The 17993-nt window shown below is 48.3% G+C and overlaps 1 pseudogene; it reads right to left on the bottom strand.

The window, feature by feature from the left end:
• Positions 1-1722: 1722 nt before the first annotated feature.
• Positions 1723-16583, bottom strand: LOC136146044 (adenylosuccinate synthetase isozyme 2-like; annotated as a pseudogene).
• Positions 16584-17993: the final 1410 nt, after the last annotated feature.

Here is a 17993-nt window from a genome sequence, read left to right as displayed (position 1 = left end):
AGGCTGACTCTGACCATGCAGGCTAGTACAACAGGGCTTCTCACAGAGACACAGGCAGATGGAAACTGGGATGAGAACCTCAGTCTGTCAGGGGCTTGTTCTTAGAGAACTGTCAAATTTTAAATAAATTCCCCAGAACCAATGTATTCCTGGGGCATGTTCTAGTTCATAATAAGTCTACTCCCAATTGTTCAGTTTTGCTGAAGTCTCAGAAAATGTAAACAGATTCTGATACCACTGAAGTGCACCCTGGTCATCCGTGTGAACAAGAGAGCTGTGGACCTGAGCTCCCTCCCCTGAGATCAGGAGCAGGAGGCTTTCCCAGATGTGCCTTCAGCAGAGTCTGTGGACCATCCCAGCAGGCGGATTGACCCCAGGGCGCGCACTCTGCTCCTGAAAGGTCAGAGCAGAGACCCTGAGGAGTGAGGGGCACCGGTGACACATCCCAGGAGGCAGGGAACTCCGGGAGTGGATCTCCTGACCCACTGGAGGTGCTGGCTGTATCCTGCCCTCCCCTCCTCTCCTCTCCACCCCATGGGAGCATTTCCTACTTCAGAGGTGGGGTGGTCTGTGGACTGCCAGGAGCAGGGGCTCCACAATATATGCCCATGTCCCTCTGCCTATGATGCCCCTGATGAGCCCAGACCCGAGAGCACCATCTCCTGCAGAGCGAGCAGCAGGGACACGGGATCCCCATGGCAATGATGACCAGGGATTCCAGGCAAAGCCCTGCCTTTGTGACCCAGGACAGAGGGGAGGGACACTGAGAGGTTCGGCCTGCTCTCCTGCTGCTGGTGGGCCCGCATGCCCTCCTGGATCACTTTGGACCCCATCCTGATGAGGAGACTGGTCATCAGTGTCACACACCTCATCACTAACCACAGCCACAGGAATTCCCGTATGATGGGGATGTCTGATGGAAGTTTGCCAACTACTGCAGGGTGGGACGCATCACTGCCCTGAGCCTGGGCATCAGCAGTGCTGGCTTAGGTCTCTGCTGTCACTTATGTTATTAAGTCCAGGCAGTCTCATACCCTCATCCTCGTCCATCTTTATGGGGTTCATGAAATTGTCTGCCTTTCTCTCTGGTCTCCAAATCCAAGCAGAATGCCCATGTGCCCATATACACAGGGTCCCTCACAGGTACTGAGCAGGATGCCGAGGAAGCAGAAGTCCAGCATCTGTGCCCTGGAGCCCCAGGGGGCCTCTCCCATCCCCCACACATTCCTGTCCTGCTCCAGGCTTTGTGCTCTGCCTGAACCCTGACCCTTAGGGAAGCTGGGTCCTCCCTTTTCCCAGGGATTGCTGCCCTCCTCTCCAGGTCCTGGGAGATCCTCCCCATTAGGACACGCCTCTCAGACTCCACACTTGCCCATATCCTTGTCTTTTGTCTCTCAGGCCACTGTGGATCCCGGGAGATGCTTCTTCCTCGGCGCTCCTGGGGGGCAAACTCTGAATCTCCCCGCCTCAGTCCGATTCGCTAAACTTACCCATCAAAGAGGGGAGTTGAAAGAGATCGTGTCTGTGATTCGGGTAAACAGCAACCACAACACCATAACAAGACTGAACCCTTGGCTCTTGATAGAGCAGCCATCCCGGGGCACGCCCTGAGCTCCTCTACGTGGGGCTTGGCCCCACTCGGTGGATGGAAGGACTTGTGTCCTCACCCTGGAGGAGGAGACCCGGGATGCGGAGGCGGGAGCCCTGAGTGCAGATCTGGGCTCAGAACAGCAGCAGGAAGGGCTGAGTGGCCAGCACTCCAGCCGTGAGTGATCCTGACTCTGAGGTCAGTTCAGCCGGGGTGGGTGAAGGGGAGGCTGTGGGCACAGGGGTGTCTGTGAGGAAGGGCAAACAGGCCCTGGATGCAGTGGGGGAGCTTTGAGGGTGCCCCAGTGAATGAAGGAGTCGCAGAGTGTGGTGATGGCACAGCCTGTGATGTCACTTTCCCAGGACCCACTGTCTCCAGGGTCCCCCTCCAGGGAGAAGAACCTTTTGGGAGATCCCGCATCTGTGAGAAAGGGGGAGGTGTCATCATGTTCCCCACAGACCGTCCCCAGTCTCCTGACGCCTGGTCCTGACCTGTGTGTGTGATGGAGGGGTGTGTGTGTGTGTGTGTGATGGAGGTGTGTGTGTGAGATGGAGGTGTGTGTGTGTGATGGAGGGGTGTGGTGTGTGCAAGTGATGGAGATGGGTGTGGACCAGGAAGCGCTGGAGGAATGTCAGGATCACAGCTTTTACTTTGGGGAGAAGGCACGATCTGGGGCCCGCAGGCAAGGCTTCCTCTGTGCTTCCCTAGTGCCTCAGAGGCTCAGGAAGAACTGGCCCACAACTGACTCCTAAATACATCCTTTGGGTTTGGTGTAAATTACTGCTCCCTGATCCTCCGGCAGCTGGGCAGGCCTCCCTGTGGGCTTGCTGTGGGTATCAAGGGGCACTCGGTATGGACGCAGCCTCCGCCACTCTCCCTCATTGTCAGCCTCAGCTGAATCACTATCATTTCCTCCATTTCCCTGAACTGGACGCGAGACCTGAGAGCCGGCACCAGTTCCTCAGGGGTATCCCAGCCGTGTTGACAGCACTGGCTGCTGGCTTCATCTTCACTGACACCCACGTCCTCATTTTCACCAGGAGGTGCCTGCCTCTCGAAATAGATGCGGAAAGTAAAGCAGTGTCACCCAGGACACAGAGAGGATTGGAAAGGCCCCTCTGCCGTGTGTGAGGTCACACTTCATGGTTTGGCATCAGACTCATGAGTTACAGAAACCCAGTCGCGGAGTCTGCAGCTGCTGTGGAGGCAACCAGGAGCCCGACACGGTGAGGAGCCGGCTGTGGAGGAGGCTGGTGAGCGGCGGGGAGGTGGGGGGCACGGGTCCACCCCGAGAGGGCCTTGGGCGGACTTCAACCTCGGTGAGGGCGAAAGACCTGGGCTCAGCTGAGCGGTTCCTTCTCCTGCTCCCCCAGGAAATGCTCCTGCAGATCTGGTGACAAAGACGGGGTGGGAGGCGGGCCGCGAGGCCAGTGGGCGCGGAGAGCAGGGCCCCAGGACCCGCCCTCAGAGCTTCTCCGCCTGAGTCTTCATCTCTGCCCGGGGACCACGAACATCCTTTATTTGGGGCCTGGATTTCTGCTGCTGAGAATCTGAACCCAGGAACTCAGCGTCCATGCCGCCCTGGAGCTTCCTGAGTTAGTTCACTGCATACCCCAGAGGGCGGGGCCTTCCTTTCACTTCTGCCCTGGGTGATGTTCCCTCCCTACGGGTCCTCCTCGGGTGGCCCCTCATCTTCTTACACTGAGGGGGGCGCTAAGCACCAAGGCGGAGCCTGGACGCTGAGGCCTGATCCGGGCCCTCGGGGGCGGGGCCTGCAGGCCGGGTGGGAGGAGCCTGGCTCCCTCTGGGGTCCTGGCATCTCCCTCTCAGTGGGGCAGCCCCTCCTGGGACAGCAGAGGGCGCTGGAGGGCGGCTCTGGAGGGGCTGGGGCTGTGCTCCCAGCTGGAGAACCACCCTCTGACCCACAGGCCAGTGCCCTCTGCCCCAGCCTCCCCGGAGGGCTACAGACCACCTGGGTTGCAAGAGTGGGACACTTCAGTTCAGTTCAGTTCAGTCGCTAAGTTGTGTCTGACTCTTTGTGACCCCATGAGCCGCAGCACGCCAGGCCTCCCTGTCCATCACCAACTGCCGGAATCCACCCACACCCATGTCCTTTCAGTTGGTGATGCCATCCAACCATCTCATCCTCTGTCGTCCATTCTCCTCCCGCCTTCAATCTTTCCTAGCATCAGGGTCTTTTCAAATGAGTCAGCTCTTCGCATCAGGTGGCCAAAGTATTGGAGCTTCAGCTTCAGCATCAGTCCTTCCAAAGAACACCCAGGACTGATCTCTTTAGGATGGACTGGTTGGATCTCCCTGCAGTCCAAGGGACTCTCAAGAGTCTCCTCCAACACCACAGTTCAAAAGCATCAATATCAATTCTTCGGCACTTAGCTTTTCTTTCTTTTTTTTTTTTTTTTCCAGCTTTTCTTTATACTCCTACTCTCACATCCATACATGACCACTGGAGAAACCATAGCCTTGACTAGACAGACTTTTGTTGACAAAGTAGTGTCTCTGCCTTTTAATATGCTATCTAGGTTGCTCATAACTTTCCTTTCAAGGAGTAAGTGTCTTTTAATTTCATGGCTGCAATCACCATCTGCAGTGATTTTGGAGGCAAGAAAAATAAAGTCAGCCACTGTTTCCACTGTTCCCCCATCTCTTTGCCATGACGTGATGGGACCGGATGCCATCATCTTAGTTTTCTGAATGTTGAGCTTTAAGCCAACTTTTTCCACTCTACTCTCACTTTCATCAAGAGGCTCTTTAGTTTTTCTTCACTTTCTGCCCTAAGGGTGGTATCATCTGCATACCTGAGTTTGTTGATATTTCTCTCGGCAGTCTTGATTCCAGCTTGTGCTTCCTCCAGCCCAGCGTTTCTCATGATATACTCTGCATATAGGATAAATAAGCAGGGTGACAATATACAGCCTTGATGTACTCCTTCAAAAACATTCAGGATCACAATTATTTAAAACAGTATATAATACTAAAATTATATAAGTTTATAAGTAGTTCAAAGTGCAAGGCATTCTGGTACCAGCCAAATAAAAGATAGCATACACTTTGACCATGTCAGTAGGGAAACAGTAAAAATTTAGCAAGGAACGTATAAGAAAATTCAAACAAGTGGTAGACCTCTTCTGACAAGACACGCTGAGGTGAAATGTCAGCAGTGATTAGCCAGATTGTAAAGCACGTCATTATTGATGATGTTGCTTCCTTCTACGTGCTATCTCTTGAGAAGGTGGTGGGGGTGTGAGCAGAGGTGACAGGGCAGAACCCTCCGGCGTCACGAGCAGGGACGCTAGTTCCGTCACCACGCAGGGGTCTTGTCAGTGTCAGGCTCTGCGGCAGTGACGTGCCACCTGTTCCCACCAGGGTCCCTTGCACAGTCTGTGCTGCCTCAGCTAGGCCCATTATCCAGTTTAGCGATCAGGTTCTCTTGTCCTGGAAAGGGCAACAAAACTGGGGATGTGATGTGCCCACACACCAACAGGTCCCATAGAAAACCCAAGCCCTGGTGTCTGCGGGTCCCCAACCCTCAGGATCCACGATTTTTCCTCTGGCTCCAGATGCAGCCACTCAATTTCCTTGATGACTCTGGGCTCCTGTCCTAGGATGGAAGGGGAAGACCAGGAGAGTGAGTATGATACAGGCACCTGCTCACAGGCGGTGCTTCTCCTCTGTGTCCCGGGAGCTGGGGGCAGAGTAAGCCTGACTAATGAAGACAGCTTCTGCCTCCCAAGCAGATACAGAGGGAAAGCTGGGATATATTTTATGTAGCTCACATAGGAAAGAGGAGACCAGCAAAACAGTACAATTGGGTCAAGGAGTATATTTAAGAACAAAATGACATTGTCCCTTGGAAAGGACCTTGAGTGTTGTATGTGTGTGTGTGTGTGTGTGCGCGTGTAAGACATACTAGTTAACTTCTAACAGAAGAGGAAAGAATCCAATGCCCTGCACAACCACGGAGCTACATCCATAGGGTTGTCGTGGACGACCCTCACTTGATCCTGATTTAAACAAATTTGCATCCCAGACAACCCCTGAGTCCTGACCTCTGAGCAGCCTAGGGCGCTGTGGACAGACTTGCCTGAGTGGTCTGAGGTGAACCCTCAGACAGCCTTGAGGTCACAGGGAACACATGAGGGGTGCTTGATCTGGCCCTAAGGAGGGGACAGTGCACAGAGCAGGGGGCAGGAGCTGTCCCTGAGGGGCTCTGATCACTAGGTCACAGGATGGGTGTCGGGGCCTGGACACCAGGGGGAGCTGGTCGCCCGTCGCTGTGGGTCTGGGGTTGAGAGCTGGGAAACAGGCCCCTGGCACTGCCCAGGGGCTTCTGCTCAGGGCTCCCACCTGTGACCTCCCACCCATGGGCCGCCCACATCACCGCCCCTGCTCGCCCCTTGGCCACCCTCCAGCACAGGCACAGGAACCAGGGCCCAGGGACGGATCAGAGAGAGGGGGGTTCATTTGCATGAAAGGCCCCTCCCCCTCTCAGTATGAAGAGGGGAAGGAACGGTGTGGGGACGCTCTGCTCAGCTGTGGGGCCACAGAAGGCAGGACGTCCTGACCATGTCCACCATGGCCTGGTGCCCTCTGTTCCTCACCCTGGTCGCTCTCTGCACAGGTGACTGGATGGGGGGACAGGAGAAGGGTCCTGGGAAGACTCAGGAGCCCAGGGTCTCCAAGGAAAGGGAAGGTCCACGTCCCCATACGAGAGTCACAGTGTCTCTCTGTCCTGAAGCTCAGGGGCTGAGGTGGGAGGTCTGGGCGAGCTCACCTATGAGGCCCCCATTCTGCTCCTCACCTCTCCTGCACAGGGAGTGTGTCCTGCTCTCAGCCTCCTCTCTGGCCCCTCACAAGGACCAAGGCTCTGGCAGGGTTGACTCAGCCACACTCAGTGACTACATCCTAGGACAGATGGCCACACTCACCTGTGCTGGAAACATTAGCCATGCTGTCAGCGAGGGGACAGCTTGGCTGCAGCCACACCCGTGCATCCTTTTGGGTGTTAGTTCTAGCAGTTCTTCCAAGTCTTCATAGAACCATTCAATTTCAGCTTCTTCAGCATTACTGGTCAGGGAATAGACTTGGATTACTGTGATATTGAATGGTTTGCCTTGGAAATGAACAGAGATCATTCTGTCATTTTTGAGATTGTATCCAAGTATTGCATTTCGGAATCTTTTGTTGACTACGATGGCTACTCCATTTCTTCTAAGGGATTCTTGCCCACAGTAGTAGATATAATGGTCATCTGAGTTAAATTCACCTGTTCCAGTCCATTTTAGTTCACTGATTCCTAAAATGTCTATGTTCACTGTTGCCTTTTACTGTTTGACCACTTCCAATTTGCTTTGATTCATATCTAGAGAAGCACTAAATCCTTTCATGGTGACATCAGATCCTCATGACTAGCAAAAAACCTTTTGTAAAATGAGTGGTTAATGGTATTGCACTCCCAGACACCATAACCTTTGATACTGACCTTCTCCCCTGCCGCTTTGGAGCAGTCTCTCAGAGCTATCTGAGATGGTGCCTCCTGGGCTGCAATCCTCATTTTGCACCAAATAAAACTTAACTCGCAACTCTCAAGCTGTGCATCCTTTTAGTTGACAGATGAAACATAATAATGTAGTGATACAGCCAGGACCTGCAGAAGGGCCAAAGCACGTGGTCAGCTTCACTGTGAGTGGATCTGAGGCTGTAGAAAAACATGCACCATTACTGGTTTGAAAACTTAGTTAAAGAGGATTTTAGGGTGTGAGTAAGGCGATATTTTTTTCACTGACGTTTGTGTTTTATTTGGAGGAGTTACTGTACAATTGCGCTCATTTCACATGCTAGCAAGGAAATCCTCAAGATCCTTCAAACTAGGCTTCAACAGTATTTGAACTGAGAACTCCAGATGTATAAGCTGGATTTAGAAAAAGCACAGGAATCACTGATCCAATTGTCAACATTTGTTGGATTATAGAAAAAGCAAGATAACTCCAGAGAAACATCTACTTCTGCCATTCAATTCAGTCGCTAGGTTGTGTCCGACTCTCTGCACCCCCATGAACTGCAGCACACCATGCCTCCCTGTCCATCACCAATTCCAGAAGTCCACCCAAACCCATGTCCATTGAGTCGGTGATGCCATCCAACCATCTCATCCTCTGTCATCCCCTACTCGTCCCGCCCTTAATCTTTCCCAGCATCAGGGTCTTTTCAAATGAGTCAGCTCTTTGCATCAGGTGGCCAAAGTATTGGAGTTTCAGCTTCAGCATCAGTCCTTGCAATGAACATCTCCTTTAGGATGGACTGGTCGGATCTCCTTGCAGTCCAAGGGACACTCAGGAGTCTTCTCCAACACCACAGTTCAAAAGCATCAATTCTTTGGCTAAAACTTTTGACTGTGTGAATCACAATAAACTAAATTGTGATTTATTTAAACTAAATTGTGAGAAATTCCTAAAGAGATGGGGATAGCAGTCAACTTACCTGCCTCCTGGGAAACCTGTATGCAGGACAAGAAGCAACAGTTAGAACTGGATATGGAACAAAGAACTGGTTCGAAATTGGGGAAAAAAGGACGTCAAGGCTGTATGTTGTCACCTTGCTTATTTAATGTATATGCAGAGTACATCATGGAAATGACGGGCCCATCATGGGCTGGATGAATCACAAGCTGGAATCAAGACTGCTGGGAGAAATACCAACAACCTCAGATATGCAAATGATATCACCCTCATGGCTGAAAGTGAAGATCCTGTTGATGAGAGTGAAAGAGCAGAGTGAAAAGTCTTGTTTAAAACTCAGTCTTCAGAAAATGAAGATCATGGCATCTCATCTTATCACTTTATGGAATCAGATGAGGGAAACGTGAAAACAGTGGCAGATTTTCTTTTCTTGAGCTCCAAATTCACTGTGGACACTGACTGCAACCAGGAAAGTAAAAGGAGCTTGCTCCTTGGAAGAAAAGCTATGGCCAACCTAGACAGCATATTAAAAAGCAGAGACATCACCTGCTGACAATGGTTCTCATAGATAAAGCTATGGTTCTTCCAGTAGTCATGTACACATGTGAGATTTGGGCCATAAAGAAGTTTGAGGGCCAAACAATTTATGTTTTTGAACTGTGGTGGTGGAGATGACTCTTGAGGGTCCCTTGGACACCAAAGAGATCAAACCAGTCAATCCTAAAGGAAAGCAATCCTGAATATTCATTGGAAGGACTGACGCTGAAGCTGAATCTCCAATACTTTGGCGACCTGATGTAAAGAGTCAACTCATTGGAAAAGACCCCGATGCTGGGAAAGATGAGGGCAGGAGGAGAAGGGGATGACAGAGGATGAGATGGTTTGATATCCTCACTGACTTGAAGGACATGAGTTTGAGCAAGCTCCGTGAGTTGGCTATGGACAGGGAAGCTGGCGTGCTGCAGTTTTTGGTCCAGGCGTGCTGGATTCTCAAAGAATTAGACAGGATTTATTGACTGAAAACTGACAATCAGAAGACCCTAGTCCTCTGCCTGATTGCTAAACTGAAGTGTCTTTATTATGAGACAAAATCTGACTTCGCTCACCTGTGAAGAGAAGAGATTTACACATTCCTTCTAAAGGCTGGCCCTTCATTAAGATGTTTTAAAGACTAGTGGCCCTATTTACTTTGCTTCCTCAGAGCCTATCCCTCTCTATTCGGCCTTTTGACTGTATTTCTACACCACGTCACTCTCTGGTAATATAAACGAACCTGGCCTTCTGACCTCTAGGAGTTGGTTATTTTGAGACATTAATATGTCATCTCAGTGAGCACGCATTCTGAATAAAGTCATATTCCTTGCCATAACACATCTCCTCCAATTCATTGGCCTGTCATGTGATGAGCAGAGAGGGCTTCGACTCAATAACGCTGGGATCATTAGTTCAGATACGGCACTTGCTATGATGAATTTACTTCAGATATAGAGGGAGGGGCACGAGGTCTCTGTCCTCAGCAGTGTGGCTTCCTGGTAGGCCTGTAACTTTTGGGGTCACAGGAAGACTCTGGATGTCCTCTAAGATTTTAGCTGAGAACCTCCTTCTTTCTGTTGGGTTTTCAATCAGAACTTCCTACTTTTCATCAGATTTAACCTCAGAATCTCCTAGTTTCTTTAATTTACCTAAGAACCTCATATTTTCTGAAATTTTGCTTCAGAACCTCCATCTTTTTGTCAGATTTTCACTCAAAATCTCCTAGTTTCTGTTAGATTTTATCTCTCAATCCCTGGTTTCTTTCAGATTTTACTTCAGAACCTCTTCACTCTCTCAGATTTTACCTGAGAACATCCTGGTTTCTGTCACATTGTACCTCAGAACTTCCCAGTTTCTGTCAGATATTACCTCAGAACCCCTAGTTTCTGTCAGATTTTACAACAGAATCCCACTTTCAGTCTGATTTTACCTCAGACAACCATTGACCAGTTTCTGTCAATTTCACTTCAGAATGCCCTAGTTTCTGTCAGATTTTACCTAAGGGGTCCCTAGTTTCTGTTAGATGTAACCTTGGAGCCCTTAGTTTCTGTGAGATTTTGACGAAGGAGTCCCTAGTATCTGTCAGACTATACTTAAGTATTGCCTCGTTTCTATCAGATTTTACCTCCGGAGCATGTAATTCTGTCAAATTTTACTTCAGAACCACCTAGTTTCTATCAGATTTTACCTCAGAACCCCCTAAATTCTGTCTGATTTTACCACGGAACCACCTAGTTTCTGTCAGATTTTACCTAAGGGGAGTCTAGTTTCTGTCAGATTTTACTACAGAATCCCTTAGTTTCTGCCAGATTTTACTTCAGAGACTCCCTACATGCTCTCAGGTTTTATGTCAGAACCCCCTAGTTTCTGTCAGATTATACCAAAGGAGTCCCTAGGTTCTCTCAGATTATAGCTCAGTATCGCTTAGTTTCTATCCGATCTTACCTGTGGAGCCTGTAATTTTGTCAGATTTTACTTCAGAACCACCTAGTTTCTGTCAGATTTTAGCTCAGAATCCCCTAGTTTCTGTCTGATTTTACCACGGAGTCATCTAATTTCTGTCAGATTTTACCACAGAACCCCTTAGTTTCTGTCAGATTTTAACCTCAGTTCAGTTTAGTTGCTCAGTCCTGTCTGACATTTTGCGATCCCATGGACTGCATCATGCCAGGCTTCCTTGTCCATCACCAGCTCCTGAAGCTTGCTCAAACTCATGCCCATTGAGTCGATGATATCATTCAACCATCTCATCCTCTGTCGTCCCCTTCCCCTCCTCAGAAGCCCCTATACTATGTGAGATTTACCTAAGGAAAACCTAGTTTCTTTCAGATTTTACCACAGAACCCCTCAGTTTCTGTCAGTGTTTACCCCAGAATCCCCCTAGTTTCTCACAGATTTTACCTCAGGAGCCCCTAGTTTCTGTCAGATTTTACCACAGAGACAACCTAGTTTCTGTCAGATTTTACCCTAGAAACCCCTGGCTTCTGTCAGATTTTCCCTCAGAAGCCCCTAGTTTCTGCCATATTTTACCTTAATACCCCCTAGTTTCTACCTAGTTTTTACCTCAGAAGCCTCCAGTTTCTGTAACATTTTACCTACATATCCCCTGATTTCTGTCAGATTTTACCTAGGAATCCCCTAGTTTCTGTCAGATTTTACCAAAAGAGTCCCTAGTTTCTCTCAGACTATACCTCAGTATCATATAGTTTCTATCTGATTTTACCTCTGGAGCATGTAATTCTGTCAGATTTTACCCCAGAACACCCTAGTTTTTGTCAGATTTTATGTTAGAAGCCCCTAGTTTATGTCAGATTTTACCACAAAACCCATTATATTCTGTCAGATTTACCTAAGGAGAACCTAGTTTCTCTCAGATTTTACCACAGAACCCCTTAGTTTCTGTCAAGTCTTACCTCACAGTCCCCTTACTTTCTCACAGATTTTACCTCAGGAGTCCCTATTTTCTGTCAAATTTTACCTCAAAACCCCCTAGTTTCTGTCAGATTTCACTTCAGAAGCCCTTATTTTCTGCCACAGTTCACCTTAGTAATCCCAAGTTTATGTTAGATATTACCTCAGAACCCCTTCATTTCTGTCAAATTTTACCTCAGAACCCCCTAGTTTCTGTGAGATTTGTCCCTAAGAACCACCTTGTTTCTGTCAGATTTTACCACAGAACCCCTTAGTTTCTGTCAAGGTTAACATCAGAACCAACCCTCCCCCCCAACCACCTAGTTTCTTACAGATTTTACCTCGGAAGCCCCTAGTTTCTGTCGGATTTTACCCCAGAATCCCCTAATTTCTGTCACATTTCACCTCAGTAATCCCTAGTTTCTGTCAGATATTACTTCAGAACCCCTTCATTTCTGTCAAATTTTACCTAGGAAATCCCTAGTTTCTGCCATATTTTACCTCAGAATCCCCTAGTTCTTTCAGGTTTCACCACAGAATGCCCTAGTTTTTGCCAGATTTTTCCTCAGAAGACTATACTTTCTGTTCAATTTTACCTCAGTATCCCTTAATTTCTGTGAAATTTCCCCTTAGAACTGCCTAGTTTCTGTCAGATTTTGCCACAGAATCCCTTTGTTTCTGTCAGATTTTTATCACACAACCCCCTAGTTTCTGTCAGATTTTACCTCAGAACCCCCTAACTTCTGTCAGATTTTGCCTCAGAAGCTCGTAATTTCTGTCAGTTAGCACCTCAGGAAGCCCTAGTTTCTCTCAGGTTCTACCTCGGAACCCCCTAGTTTCTGTCAGATTTGATCTCAATAATCCCTAATTCTGTCTGACTTTTCCTCAGACCCCGTCGCCTCGAGTTTCTGTCAGATTTTAATTCAGAACCCCTTAGTTTCTGTCAGATTTTACCTCAGAACCCTCTTGTTTCTTAGATTTCATCTCAGAATCCCGAAGTTTCTGCCAGATTTTTCCTCAGAATCCCCTTGTTTCTGTCAGATTTTACCTCAGAACCCTCTTGTTTCTTAGATTTCATCTCAGAATCCCGAAGGTTCTGTCAGATTTTCCCTCAGAATCCCCTAGTTTCTGTCAGATTTTACCTCTGAACACCGTAGTTTTTGTCACATTTCAGCTCAGTAATCCCTAGTTTCCTAAGGCCCACTTGACTTCACATTCCAGGATCTGGCTCGAGGTGAATCATCATACCATCGTGATTATCTGGGTCATGTAGATCTTTTTTGTACAGTTCTTCTGTGTATTCTTGCCAGCTCTTCTTAATATCTTCTGCTTCTGTTAGGTCCATAATATTTCTGTCCTTAATTGTGACCATGTTTGGATGAAATATTCCCTTGGTATCTCTCATTTTCTTGAAGAGATCTCTAGTCTTTCCCATCCTATTGTTTTCCTCTATTTCTTTACATTGATCACTGAGGAAGGCTTTCTTATCTCTCCTTGCTATTCTTTGGAGCTCTGCATTCAAGTGGGTATATCTTTCCTTTTCTGCTTTGCCTCTTGCTTCTCTTCTTTTCACAGCTGTTTGTAAGGCCTCCTCAGACAACCATTTGCCTTTTTGCATTACTTTTTCTTGGGGATGGTCTTGATCCCTGCCTCTTGTATAAGGTCACAAACCTCCATCCACAGTTCTTCAGGCACTCTATCAGATCTAGGTCTATCAGATCTAATCCCTTGAATGTATTTATCACTTTCATCATAACTGAATTGTCTCGTGGTTTTCCCTACTTTCTTCCATTTAAGTCTGAATTTGGCAATCAGGAGTTCATGATTTGAGCCACAGTCAGCTTCTGGTCTTGCTTTTGCTGACTGTATAGAACTTCTCCATCTTTAGCTGTAAAGAATATAATCGATCTGATTTTGATATTGACCATCTGGTGATGACCATGTGTGGCGGTTTCTCTTGTGTTGTTGGAAGAGGGTGTTTGCTATGACCAGTGCATTCTCTTGGCAAAATTCCATTAGGCTTTGCCGTGCTTCATTCTGTACTCCAAGGTCAAATTTGCCTGTTTCTTCAGGTATTTCTTGACTTCCTACTTTTGCATTCCAGTCCTCTATATTGAAAAAGACATCTTTTCTGGGTGTTCGTTCTAGACGGTCTTCTAGGTCTTCATGGAACCGTTCAACTTCAGCTTCTTCAGCATTACTGGTCAGGGCATAGACTTGGATTACCGTGATATTGAATGGTTTGCCTTGGAAATGAACAGAGATCATTCTATCTGATTTCAAACAACATTGATTGTATTATTACTAAAATTAAAAGAAAATATGACACCATAAGCAGGAGGGACAACAAATGATTTGGCAATCATGGCCGCTAAGGCAGCTGACACTGCAAATTGCCAAAATGTATCTGCACACCAGCCATCCATCTTGAAAGACTGGAAACAACTGTAGGGGCTAAACCTCACTTCAATGTCTTTATTCTTGGAATTCTTAGATCATAAATGAAATATTTAAGAAAGCCCTTTCCCCACCTCTCCAGGAATGCTTCTTGTATCACTGGAAATCCTTAAAAGAGTTAAATCATAGACTCTGGATTTATCTAAGCAAATCATTTTAACTGGAATTTGAACTTCATCTTTAATAAATCGAATGATTCTGGGCATTAATAGGTAGTTCCTTAAATGTCCTTGCATTTCATATCTCTGTGTTCCATTCTGGAGGGTCTTACATTTGAGTTCATTTATTTAAGGATTGTTGGTTTACTGGGAAATGAGTTATAATCTTAACATCTAACTTGTATGCAACTTCAACTCTTATTTCCATAAATATGTCCAAAATATCAAAATTTTTGGGTACCAATGCAGTAAATCCATTAATTATATGAGTATATTTAATCAAAACAAGGTCCAACCAGACTGATCTTCTTTCCCTTCCTGTAGTTACACCAAACTCTCTATCCCTTGTTTGTAATAATTCTCCAATTTCATTGTCTTGCTCTCTAGGAAAGGGACCAATCCCAGCTCTAGTTGTATAAGCTTTCACAACTCCACACATTTCTCCAGCATTTTAAGGGGGCATAGCCAAGTCAGTACAAACACTGCCAACTGTACAGCTCAAAGAGGTTATGAAAGGAGAAATTTCAAAATCAGTATCTAGCAGTTCTGCATTTGCACCTTCTACCAAGATTTTCTTTGATGGTCCATGGAAAGCCTCATATAGGAAGTAAACTCCATATATCTTGCATATACCTTTCCATATAACCCTTGAATTTTTGGAATTCATCTTCAGTGTCTATTTCCGAAGTGGGGTATAGAGATTTGTAGTGGTTAACCAGACCTTGGAACCGCTCAGAAAAGCCATCAAAGTCAGAAACAAGATCACAAATCCTAAGTCCACTCTCGTCCTCTTTGGAAGAATGAACGGGGCACATGCCCTTTTTGTGGTACCCCAATTTTTTCCTGCTTGTTCTCCTCTCTGTTGATCCTGGATACCACCAGCTGTTTGGTGAAAATCAAGCACAATATGAGCTCTGGCAGGTATGAGAAGCCTTTGTTCCAGCCTTCCCGACCTTTCCCTTTTTGAATGTTCTTTTTCTGCTTTTCAAACAATCCAGCTAGATGAATTACCACATCGTTTCCAATGAATGCAGTAATATTCAGGCTCCACTGGGAGCTGGAATTATTCCACTGGGTAATTATTCCACTGGGTAAAAGACGATAATCACCCTCCGCAGTATCTACAACTGATCAGGCAAGCGTTATTTCCTCCCCGGCAGTGGCACAGAGCGTTGGGGTCCTGCACTAGCAGATCCCCCACCTTCCCCTTGCCTTCACTGACCCGCTGCCCACCGAGCACCAGGGTCACCAGGTTCCCTCCAGGCTGCTCCCTGGGGCGGCCTCAGTCGCTTTGGACAAGGAGGATGCCCCCAGGTTGGTCTCGGCAAGGCCCTGGGTCCAGAGACACGAGAAGAGCCTGATGGGGTCGGGGGCGGCAGGAGTGTGTGAACTGGATTGCTCTGTAAATTTAAGGTTGAGAGTCTAGTATAAAATATAACATATATTTGAAAAAGTAACATTGGTAACACTGTCAATTTCTTAACCTGATATTAGAATTTTTCTAATTTTTCATTTTGTGTAGAGTATTTGAATCAATATTTAATGATAGTGGTTTGTAGTATTCCCTTTTCCTGGTTTGGTTGTCGGTTGTTTCTTTAAACTTGATTGATTGATTGATTGACTGATGGCTGTGCTGGGCCTTCACTGCTCGGGCTGTGTTCCTGCTGCGGGGCGGCACGGCCGCTCTTCATTTCACTCAACTGGCTTCTCACTGGGGTGGATTCTCTTGTTGCAGAGCACCTGCTTGGGACGGGGAGCTTCAGCAGTTCTGCTTTCCTGCTGAGTTGCTCTGCAGAATGTGGGAGCTTCCTGGACCTGACACTGAAACCATGTCCCTTTCATCAACAGGCAGATCTGGAAACACAGGAAAACAAGGGAAGTCCTATAAATTTCCCTGTTATGTGTTTTATTTATGGGTTGTATGTAAAACACTTTAACTGCTTTCTCAAAGAGCCACAAATTTTACATCTTATTCAATGCTTATAAAAATACAAATCAAATGTATGGAAAGCATATAACTCCTGAAATTTGTTAGATATTTATGCTAAATAAGGATCCACTATGTCTTTTTTGTGGAATAATTCCAGGACAAAATATTCTGTTTCTTCTAAGCATCTTCATTTGTTTACTTATTGTCTCTACTAGAACAAATGTTGCACTTTCTTAGAGAACTTAGAATTTCATTCCCTTTTTCTGCAAAAATTTTCCACATGTTACCAGCAGGGGGTGGTGTGGGACTGCCCTGGGGTCCTTACACAGCTGCTTAGGGAGCACCACTCAGTCCAAAACCTGGGCTGGGGGCGGGGCCTGTGCTCCTGGAGGGACTCCGCAGTGCGTCCTCTCTGGCTGCAGGGACCCCTGAGCAGGGACCCGCGCGGTCTCAGCAGGGCCTTCCAACAGGGGCTGCCGAGGGGGGAGCCCCTCCCTCGCCTACAGTCTGGGCCGGGAGCTGAGCTCCATGCAGCCCCAGGGTCAAGGAGGGGCTGGGTGGGCCCTGGGTGGGCCCCATTTGCATGGCAGCCCCTCCTCTCAGAGTCTGGGGGAGAACAGGAGGCCTGGGGCAGCCCAGCGCACTGTGGGCACCAGGGTCCTGTGGGCACCGTGGCCTGGACTCCTCTCCTGCTCCTGCCCCTCTCTCTCTGCACAGGTAGTGGCGGGCCGCGCGCACCAGGACTCGGTCGCCGCCTGCATCAGCCCCCGGGGCGCAGACTCCGGGAACCTTTCCCACAGCTCCTACCCCGTCGCCCTCCTGTCTGTGTCGGCAGGCTCCCTCTCCCAGCCTGTGCTGACTCAGTCCGCCTCCCTGTCCGCGTCTCCGGGAGCATCTGAAAGGCTGTCCTGCATCCTGAGCAGCGGCTACAGTGGTGGCAGCTTGCCCATAACCTGGTACCAGCAAAAGCCAGAGAGTCCTCCCCGGTACCTCCTGTCCTACAACTCAGACTCGCCAAAGCACCAGGGCTCTGGGGTCCCCAGCCGCTTCTCTGGATCCAAAGACGCCTCGGCCAGTGCAGGGCTCCTGCTCGTCTCTGGGCTGCAGCCCGAGGCCGAGGCTGACTATTACTGTGCTGTAGGTTCCCGCAGTGGCTCAGATGATGAAGAAGTGAGATAAAAACCGCTGGGCCACGGACTTTGGCTCTGAGCCTGGTTTCAGTGAGACGTTTCCATAGAAGGGTTTCCAAGGAAGGCCTCTCTGCAGAGAGACCTCTGTGAAGGGAGGGAGGAGACACACAGGATCGTGCTGTGACCCGAGACAGCGCAGGCATCCCAGGAACCCACATATCTGACTCCAGAGCCCACCTGCCCCTCCCTCGACCTCTGGAGTAAATTCCCCTGAGCAGGTGCTGTGTCTTCAGCAGAAACGCTCCAGCGCAGCCCTGCTCCTCCTCATCTCCATCCTCGCGTCCCACAGAGTGTGGGTCTGGGCTGCAGGGACCGGTCCTCAGCTCAGATGCTGACAGGAGCTCTGGCTCCTGCTCCCTGCTCCTACCTCATTTCCATGGTGCTGCTAACAGGTCGGCATCTTCTAAACTCATGGTCCTCCAGGCTCCTAGTAACTGGATGGAGAAGATATGGGGATTTTTCTTCCTTCAGAATGAACTGAGCCCTCACACAAGGTGAGTCCTGAGGGGTCAGCAGAGAAGGCCCTGGCTGCCTCTCAAGACAGGCTATGCTTTCTTCTGCCGCAGGTTCTCTGCCTATGAATTATCTGATGGCACCTCAACTGCAGAAAAATTTTTTCCAGGTCCCACGTCCCACTTCTTTATTTTTTCTGAGATCAAACTGGACAGTCACTCATGGTCCTCCTGTTGCAGAGACCTGGACCATCAGGGCCCGTGGCCTCACTGTGGTGGGGGCGCAGGAAGATGGGGT

This window comes from Muntiacus reevesi, chromosome 13, assembly GCF_963930625.1.
Source record: "Muntiacus reevesi chromosome 13, mMunRee1.1, whole genome shotgun sequence".
In the NCBI taxonomy this organism is placed as follows: domain Eukaryota; kingdom Metazoa; phylum Chordata; class Mammalia; order Artiodactyla; family Cervidae; genus Muntiacus; species Muntiacus reevesi.
Note: the sequence above shows the minus strand (reverse complement) of the source record. Positions and strands in the feature narration are given on the sequence as shown.